A 9,241-nucleotide genomic window follows, 5' to 3' on the forward strand; every position below is an offset into this window, starting at 1 on the left:
CCAGGGCCTGCGCTCTACCACTGAGCTAAATCCTCAACCCCTTGAGACCAGTCTGAACAACAGGGTGACATCCTCAGCGATGACCATTCTTGCTTTGGTTTTTTGTATTTTAATTTATTTATGTATTCTCTTTGTATGTATGAGTACACTGTCTGCATGTACACTTATATGCCAGAAGAGGACATCAGACCCCTTTGCAGGTGGCATGAGCCACCATCTGATTGCTGGGAACTGAACTCAGGACCTCTGGGAGAACAGTCAGTTTTCTTAACAGCTGAGCCATCTCTCCAGCCCCCATTCGTGGTTGTTAATTTGACTACAGCTGGAATTAACTAAAAGGCAATCCCATACACCTGCAGGGGATTTTTTTTGACTGAATCATTTGAGGTGGGAAGACCCACCTTAAATCTGGGTCACACTTTCTGGGGGCAGCATATATAAAGGACATGCAAGCAGGAAGCAGGAAGCACTTCTCTTTCCCTGCTTGCCCTCACCCTGGCTAGGATGTTTGTTCCCTCACTGGTGTTAAAGCCTACTTCTTTAGGATTCTGGTGTACACTGAAGACCAGCCACCAGCTGGGAGATCCAGCCTCATGGACTGGACAGCTCCTGGATTCCTGGACTTTGCATTAGGAGGCAGCCACTGTTGGACTAATTGGACTGTAAGCCACGCTACTAACTCCCCTTCCTACGTATGTATAGATTAATTCTACGTATTGTTTCTCTAGAGAACCCTGACTACTACAGTGTCTCTCAAAACAAAACAAATAAACCCATCAGCTGGTAATTTATAAATAAATATTTATTTCTCACAGTTACAGAGTCTGGGAACCCCCAGAACAAAGTTCTGGCTCTGCTGTAGGCCCCCTTTCTCATCCAGCACCTGCTAGCTTCGTACTCACATGGCAGGAAGAGGCAGGTGAGTTCTTCAGGCTCTACTTGTGAGAGCTTTGATCTCATGTCTCGGTCACCACCCAGAGGTCTATTTCTCACCACCCATCACCCTTGAAGAGTAGCGGTTCTGCAGTTTTGGAAGGGACACAAGCATCCAGATCGTAGCACTAAAAAATAGAAGTCAGGCACTGGAGATGGCTCAGTGGTTAAGAGCACTCACTGCTCTGCCAAAGGTCCTAAGTTCAATTCCCAGCACCCACATGGCCACTCACGATTGTCTTATGCCATCTTCTGGTGTATATATATATATATATATATATATATATATATATATATATATATATATATATTTATTTATATATACAAAAGTGCCTGCATACATAAAATATATAAATCTTAAAAAAAAAAGATGAAAATGGAAGTTGATGCTAGTCCCTAAACTACACTTCTGGGAGAAAAGTTAAGTGACAAGCCCAGGAAGTTCCTCCCATAGACACTGTCCTGAAGAGACCCTGAACATTGCAGCATTGAATGCAGTCTCATTTCAACCCTGCTGCCTCATTAGACTGTGAGTCACAGGCCATCTGGGCCACCAGCTTAATTTTATAGGCAAAGAAACAGGATAAATAATTTACCAAGCACCACACCAGATGGAATGCCACACTGTTAATTCCTAACTGTCCTCTGACCAGTCCCTGCAAGGACAGCTAGGTCAGCAAGGTACTCTCGAAAGGACGGGACGGCAATGTGGGCAAGGTCATCCTGCCTAATCCCAGACTTTTTAGTGAAGACACTAAACAGATGACCTGGGTTAAAAAGGGAGCATCCAACGAGCGAACATTTCTGCTTACAAATGCTTGCACTGACTTCATTCAAACTGACGACATTTTCAGTAACTAGTTTTCTGATGACCTGAGGAGCGACTGAGTTCACAGATTTGTAGTAATTAGAGAACTTGGTGTGAATTATAGCGCATAAAATTAAAATTCAAAGCCACATGAGGCACATACCTGTAACCCCAGCATTAAGGAGACTGAGGCAGGAGGATCATAAATTTGAGAGTTGCCTGGGTTACTCTGTTCCAAAAACAAAACAGAACAAAAATGGGGTGGGAGGTCCCTAAATTTTAAATTTGAGTCAACCAAAGCCATAAATAAACTGAAGAAAAATGTTGAAGAAGACAAATGGACTCCATAGACTCTGTCACATCTGTCTAAATGTGATTATTCAAAATTCCTATTGTTTAAAATGAACTTTGGTGCTGGAGAGATGGCTCAGTGGTTAAGAACACCGACTGCTCTTCCAGAGGTCCTGAATTCCATTGCTAGGAACCACATGGTGGCTCACAGTCATCTGTAATGGGCACCCTCTTCTGGTGTGTCTGAAGACAGCTAGTATATCTATGTACTCATATACATAGATAAATCTTTAAAAGAATAAAATAAAATGAACTTTGGGTGGTGGTGCACGCCTTTGATCCCAGCACTTGGGAGGCAGAGGCAGGTGGGTCTCTGAGTTCGAGGCCAGCCTGGTTTACATCTAATGATATGATCCTGTGTTTTTGTCTTTCGGTCTGTTTATGTGGTAGATTTACATTTGTTGAACCATCCCTGTATATCTGAAAGGAAGCTTGCTTGACCATGACAGATGATCTTTTGGATGTGTTCTTGGATTTGGCTTGGAAATACTTTTTGGAGGATTTTTGCATTTATGTTCATAAGGAAAATTGACCTGTAATTTTCTTTTATCGTTGGGTCTTTGTGTGATTAGCTATCAGGGTAATCAGGTATTAAACAGAATTGAGTAATGTTCCTCCTGTTTCTATTTTGCAGAATAATTTGAGGAACATTATCATCAATTTTCTTTTGACTGTCTGGTAGAATTCTGTATGAAACCTGGTTTATTTTGCTTGGGACAGTTTTTATTACTTCTATATCACGATCTCACTTCTATACCACTGAAGGGTCTGGAGCTGTTTAAACTGCTCATCTGACCCCAATTTCACTTTGGTAGGTTATATATATATCAAGAAATGTATCCCTTTATTCTTTTTAGGTTTTCCAGTTTGGTGGAGTATAGATTTTAAAAGTATATGTTTATGGTTCTCTGGATTTCTTCAGTGTCTGCTGTGATGCCCCCTTTTCGTCTCTAATTTTATTAATTTGCATCTTCTTTCTCTGTCTTTTAATTAATTTGGCTGAGAGTTTATCAATTATACTGAGTCTCAAAAATTCAATTTTTGTTTCATTCTTTATATTGTTCTTCATTTGTTTGTTTCTATTTTATTGATTTCAACCCTGAGTTTGACTATTTTTTGCAGTTTACTCCTTGGTTTTTCAAGACAGAGTGTCTCTGTGTAGCCCTGGCTGTCCTGAAACTTGCTCTGTAGACCAAGGCTGGCCTTGAACTCAAGAATCTGCCTGCCTCTGTCTCCCAAGTGCTGGGGTTAAAGATATGCACCACCAGTGTCTGGGTTGTTCTAGATCTTTCAAGTGTACTGTTAAGCTCTTAATAAAAGATCTCACCAATTTTTTGGTGTAGGCACTTAGTACCTCTTAGAACCATATTCACTGTGTCCCATACATTTGGGTATGTTGTGTTATGTTGTGTTTTCATTTTCGTTTAATTCTGAAAACTTTTAAGTTCCCTTCTTTATTTCTGTCTTGACTCATTTTTCATTCAGTTGTGAGTTGCTCAATCTCTACATAGTTATAAAGTTCTTGTTGTTTCTGTTCTCGTTGATATCCAGCTTTAATCCATGGAAGTCATATAAAATGCAGGGTGTAATTTCAATTTTTAAAAAATATCTGCTGAGACTTGTTTTGTGTCCAATATGTGGTTGATTTTGGAGAAAGTTCCATGAGAGTCTAAGAAAAATGTATATTATTTGTGTTTGGGTGAAGTGTTCTGTAAATATCTGTTAGATCCATTTGACATATAACATCAGGTAGATCCATCATTTCTGTATAGTTTTTGTCTAACTGACCTGTCTATAGGTGAAAGTGGAGCACCTAAGGCTCCCTCAATCACCATGTGAGGGTAAACATATGATTTTACTGAAGTAGTGTTTTTCCTTTGGCAAGTGTCTTAGTTAGGATTTCTACTAATGCCAAGAGACAACATAACCAATGACAACTCTTATAAAGGAAAACATTTTACTGGGGCTGGCTTACAGTTTCAGAGGATGCCTATAATTGTCATCATGGGAAACATGATGGTATGTGTAGGAAGCCGCGGCTTGTGTTGGCAGAATTCGCCATTGCAAGATGGCGCTGGCATCCGGTGCGCCTCCTAGTAAACAAGTAAACTGCGCCTGTGCTATGGTAAAAGCGCGCCAAAGTCAAAGCCCATCCCAGGGCGTTTTGGCGGGCAACGAGTAAGCAGCCAGTCAGAGGTGAACACACCGCTCTAAGGGTATATAAGCAGTGCATTTTCCGGGCCTGGGGTCTTCCTCCATTTTCATTTGGAATAAACGTTTGCTGCGGAAGGATCCTGGTGTGTTGCCGTGTCTTCCTTGCTGGCGAGGTGGGCGCGAGTCACAGGTATGCAGGCAGACATGGTGCTGGAGAAGGATCTGAGACTTCTACATCTTGATCCACAAGGCAGCAGAAGGAGACCTTGAGCCACACTGGGCATAGATTGTGCATAGGAGACTTCAAGGTCTGTCTCCACAGTGACACACACTTCCTCCAAGGCCACACTCATTCCACAAGGCCACACCGCCTAATAGTGCCTCTTCCTATTGGCCAAACATTCAAACATATGAGTTCGTGGAGGCCGTACCTGTTCAAACCATCACAATGAGTATGAAGTGTCTTTCACTAGCTCTTCAGGTTAGTTTTGATCTGAAGACTGTTTTGTCAGATATTAAAATGGCTATACCTGCTTGTTTACTGGGTCCACTTGTTTAGAATATCTTTTTCCATCCTTTCACACTGAGATAATGTCTGCCCCTGATGTTAAGGTGTGTTTTTCGAATGCATCAGAAAGCAAGATCCTGTTTTCAAATACATTCCATTATTTTGTGTCTTTGTATTGGGGAATTGAGACCATTAATGTTGGGGGTTACAGCGTTTGTTGATTCCTGTTATTTTGTTGATGAGATATGAGGTTGCCCCCCTCTTTTGACTTGCTGGTCTGGAGCTATTTATTCCTGTGTTTTCTTGGGTATGGTTAACCTCTTTATGTAGGAGACATATATATATATAAATATATATATATATATATATGCTTTTATTTTTCAAAACCTACTTTAATGAGAGTTCATAAACTCTTTAACCTCCCTTCTAGCCCACCACCCACCAGAGTTAGTTGGAAGGAAAGGTTAATAGGGCTAAGGGGGATGTGGCCCTGTTTTGAAATAGTTCTTTGGGGGTGATTCCAATCTTCTGTGTGTGAATATTAACAATTCAGTTCACACGAATCATCAGTGGTAATTTGATCCGCTTGCAAGCACAATTTATAAATCAGCATTGACAGTTCAATCCAGAAGAAACCAAGAGGTCCTGCCAATCACCCTAAATCTGTGGAAGTAGCAAGAAGCTTCCAGAATATCAGGAGAAGTTCTTTGGTACGTTTCTTTCTACAAAGTCATAACAAATGATAATTAACAAGGAAGGCAAGGTCAACTACTGCCACAGTGTCATCAGTGAAAACCAGCATCAGCAAAGCCCAATGAAGACCAACAAAGAATGGCAAAGAAAACCAATGTGACAGCATCATCCACTGTCTTTTGGGTTATACATATCCTTTCAAAACATTATGTGTTCTCTCAAGCATCCACTCTAGCAAAATATCACATGCCCCCTTTCCAAGAAGCTTCCAGAAAAACATGTGTCTGTTTTCAGAAAAACATCCTCTCATAAGACAGTTTCCAGAAAAACATCACATGATACAACTGAGTCTCCAAAGAAACCAGAAATTTCCATTTCATCTTTAGGTTGCTGTTTTTCTTCTAGAACCTTCTATAGACCTGGATTTTTAAATAGATAGTGCTTAAATTATGTCATGCAATGATTTTCTTTCTCTATTTTGAAGGATAGTTTTGCTGGGAATACTAGTCTGGGTGGCATCTGTCACCTCTTTGAGTTTGTAGAACATCTATCCAGGGCCTTCTGGCTTTTATAGTTTCATTGAAAAGTCAGATATTGCCGGGCGGTGGTGGCACACGCCTTTAATCCCAGCACTTGGGAGGCAGAGGCAGGTGGATTTCGGAGTTTGAGAGTTCGAGGCTAGCCTGGTCTACAGAGTGAGTTCCAGGACAGCCAGGGCTACAGAGAAAAACCTTGTCTCGAAAAACCAAAAAAAAAAAAAAGAAAAGTCAGATATTACTCTAATAGGTCTGTCTTTACATGTTACTGTTTTTTTCCCTTGTAGTTTTTTTTATATATTTTTTCTTTGCTCTATATGTTTAATGTTTTTATTATGTGTCATGGGGAATGTCTTTTCTGGTTCAGTCTGCTTGGTGTTCTGTATGGTTCTTGTATCTTGGTAATGACCTCCTTCTTTAGGTTAGGGAAATTTTGTTCTATGATTTTTGTTGAAAATAGTTTTCTGTGCCTTAACTTGTGTCTCTTCCTTCTTTTCTTCCTCTATTCTTGTTATTCACAGATTTTGTCTTTACATAGTATCCCAGATTTCCTGAATGCTTTGTGCATGGAGTTTTATTTATTTAGCATTTTCTTTGACTAAGGTGTCCATATCATCTACTTTGTCTTCGAAGTCTAAGATCTTCATTTCACGGCTTATGCTCTGTTGGTGAGGCTTACCTAGGGTTTTGTTTGACTTCCTAAATTTTTTCTTTCCAGTTTTATTTCAGTTTAGGTTTTCATTAGTGATTCTGTTTCTTTGTTAAACTCTTCTTTTATGTCTTGGATTGTTTTTATTATTTCATTCAAATTTTTTCTGTTTTCACAGACTTTATTAAGGAATTTATTAATATCTCTAAGGCCCTTGAATATATTCGTAATTAGTGTTTTGAAGTCCTTATCTTATGTTCAGCTATATCACATTTCTCTGAGCCTAGAATTGTAGGATTGCTGGATTCTGGTGGAGGCATATTGTCTTGGCTGTCATCAATTGTGATTTTACTCTTGTGTCTAGGTGTCTGGGCTTGGGACGCTTGTGATTCTAGGTGTTGACATATAATCTTGTTTTTCTTGGGTGGGTCTTCCATTCCATGCTTATTATTGGCTTCTCTGGATCTTAGGAAAGTGTGACGGCTGTGGGTTGTCTGGTAGGAGGTACTTCCGCAGGTCAGTGGGTGACAGAAGAATAGAAGTGGGCTAGAAGAAAAGGCTGAGGGGATCCTGTTCACACCTATAAGTGGGGTGCTCAGGGATCTGAAGCTGTGATGGGAAGAGGTTATCTTGCAAAAATGTTATAAGAAGGTAAAGAATCTTCTAGAGAGACAGGGATGAAAGGAATAGGGGAACCCTGGGTCCTAGCCAAGATTTGGAGTCTCCAGTGAATGAGGTTGAGGTGGGAGGAGGGGTACCTGTAGGCATGTTGTTGCTGTGGTGAGGGTGGAAATGGAGAGATTGTAATCGGGGATAGAAAGGATAGTGTCATTCACCTACCCGAGTCCCCACTAGATCTGGATACTGAGGGTACCATGTATAAAGTATGTCTGGGGGGGAACAGCAGCTGACAGGAAGGGAAGGAATGGAATGTGTTAGAATAAGGTAGCTGAGAGGGTCCACAGGAGGGAGAAATGGTGTGTCTACTCCAGTGTTTAACAGTGTCCCAGGAGTGGAGGTAGGTGTGGGTTGGGGGGAACAGTCCTTCAAGCTACAGCTCTGGGATGAGGCTGGAGAGACTGCAGTGGGGATAAGAGTGAGAGTGGAAGTCACCAACTGAGTCCCAGCCCAGTGTGGCCATGGGGGTCCTAGGTTCCTGCAGCTGACAGGATCGTGAGGGAGGGAGATAGCTGGATCTACCATGAGGTGGTGGAGTCCACTGGGAATGGATGGAGAAGGAAGAGACACTGCAAGTGGCCTGATACAGGGCTGGGACCTGAAGACTGAAACAGTAATGGAGGACAGGAAGGACAGAGGGGGACAGAGGGGGACATACCTGATTCTCAGCTGGGTGTGCTGTGATGCTAGACTCCCAGGTAGAGAGTGTTTCTCTGCTTTTTTTATTTCCTTCTGTCATTTAAAATTAGTTCCGAGTTTGTAAATGCCTGTTAAGAAGCACGTGCATACACTAATTTATGCAATAATTATATATAACACTATAAACCATTCCCTTATATGTGAGTATGTCTATACTTCTGAGTATCTCCTTCAGACTTTGAAGTACTAGGTTAAAGTTTAGGCACTCTAAGTTCTGGACCTACAGGCTTGTACAAAGCACCTCTTACTGCTTTCGCTCCCTGGAGGGACTGCTTTACAAGACCTGTCCTGTTGCTTTAGTTTTGAGTTGTTAGTGAGTTTGCATATATTTTCGCATAGCTGTATGCATTTGTCTTTCTTCTTTAGGAACTCATCTTTGTGTTCTTTACTTATTAAGAGTCTAGTCCAGTAATTTATGTGTACAGGAAAGGATGTCCTAAGTAGAAAGAAACATTTTCTTTTTCTTTTTTTAAAGATTTATTTATTATATATGTATACACTGTAGCTGTCTTCAGACACACCAGAAGAGGGCATCAGATCTCATTACAGATGGTTGTGAGCCACCATGTGGTTGCTGGGATTTGAACTCAGGACCTCTGGAAGTGCAGTCAGTGCTCTTAACCACTGAGCCATCTCTCCAGCCCGAAACATTTTCTTAGGATAATTTTATAAATCAATAAAATAAATTCTCAAACCTGCCACAATAGGGCAAAACTGTTTGGGACTGAGCGATGGGTCAGTGGTTAAGTGCACGCAATGCTCTTGAAGGGAACCTGAGGCCGGGCAGTGGTGGCGCACGCCTTTAATCCCAGCACTTGGGAGGCAGAACCAGGTGGATTTCTGAGTTTGAGGCCAGCCTGGTCTACAGAGTGAGTTCCAGGACAGCCAGGGCTACACAGAGAAACCCTGTCTCAAAAAACAAACAAACAAAAAAGGAACCTGAGGTCATTTCCTAGCATCCACATCCAGCACTTCACAACCAAGTGTGACTCCAGCTCCAGGGGGATTTCAGCCCTATGAGGCACCTGCACTCATATGCACGTGCGCACACACATACAAACACATGTGCACATGGGCACAGACACACACACATGCACGCTTACACATACATGTACACTCATAATACACATAATTAAAGATACTAAAAATATTGTTTTAAGTAACTATAGAATGACTAACTTTAGACAAATAAGTAATATATCAATATTAATATTTTATCTCCAATTATGCCA

Source organism: Grammomys surdaster, unplaced genomic scaffold, assembly GCF_004785775.1.
Source record: "Grammomys surdaster isolate TR1022 unplaced genomic scaffold, NIH_TR_1.0 126198, whole genome shotgun sequence".
Taxonomy (NCBI): domain Eukaryota; kingdom Metazoa; phylum Chordata; class Mammalia; order Rodentia; family Muridae; genus Grammomys; species Grammomys surdaster.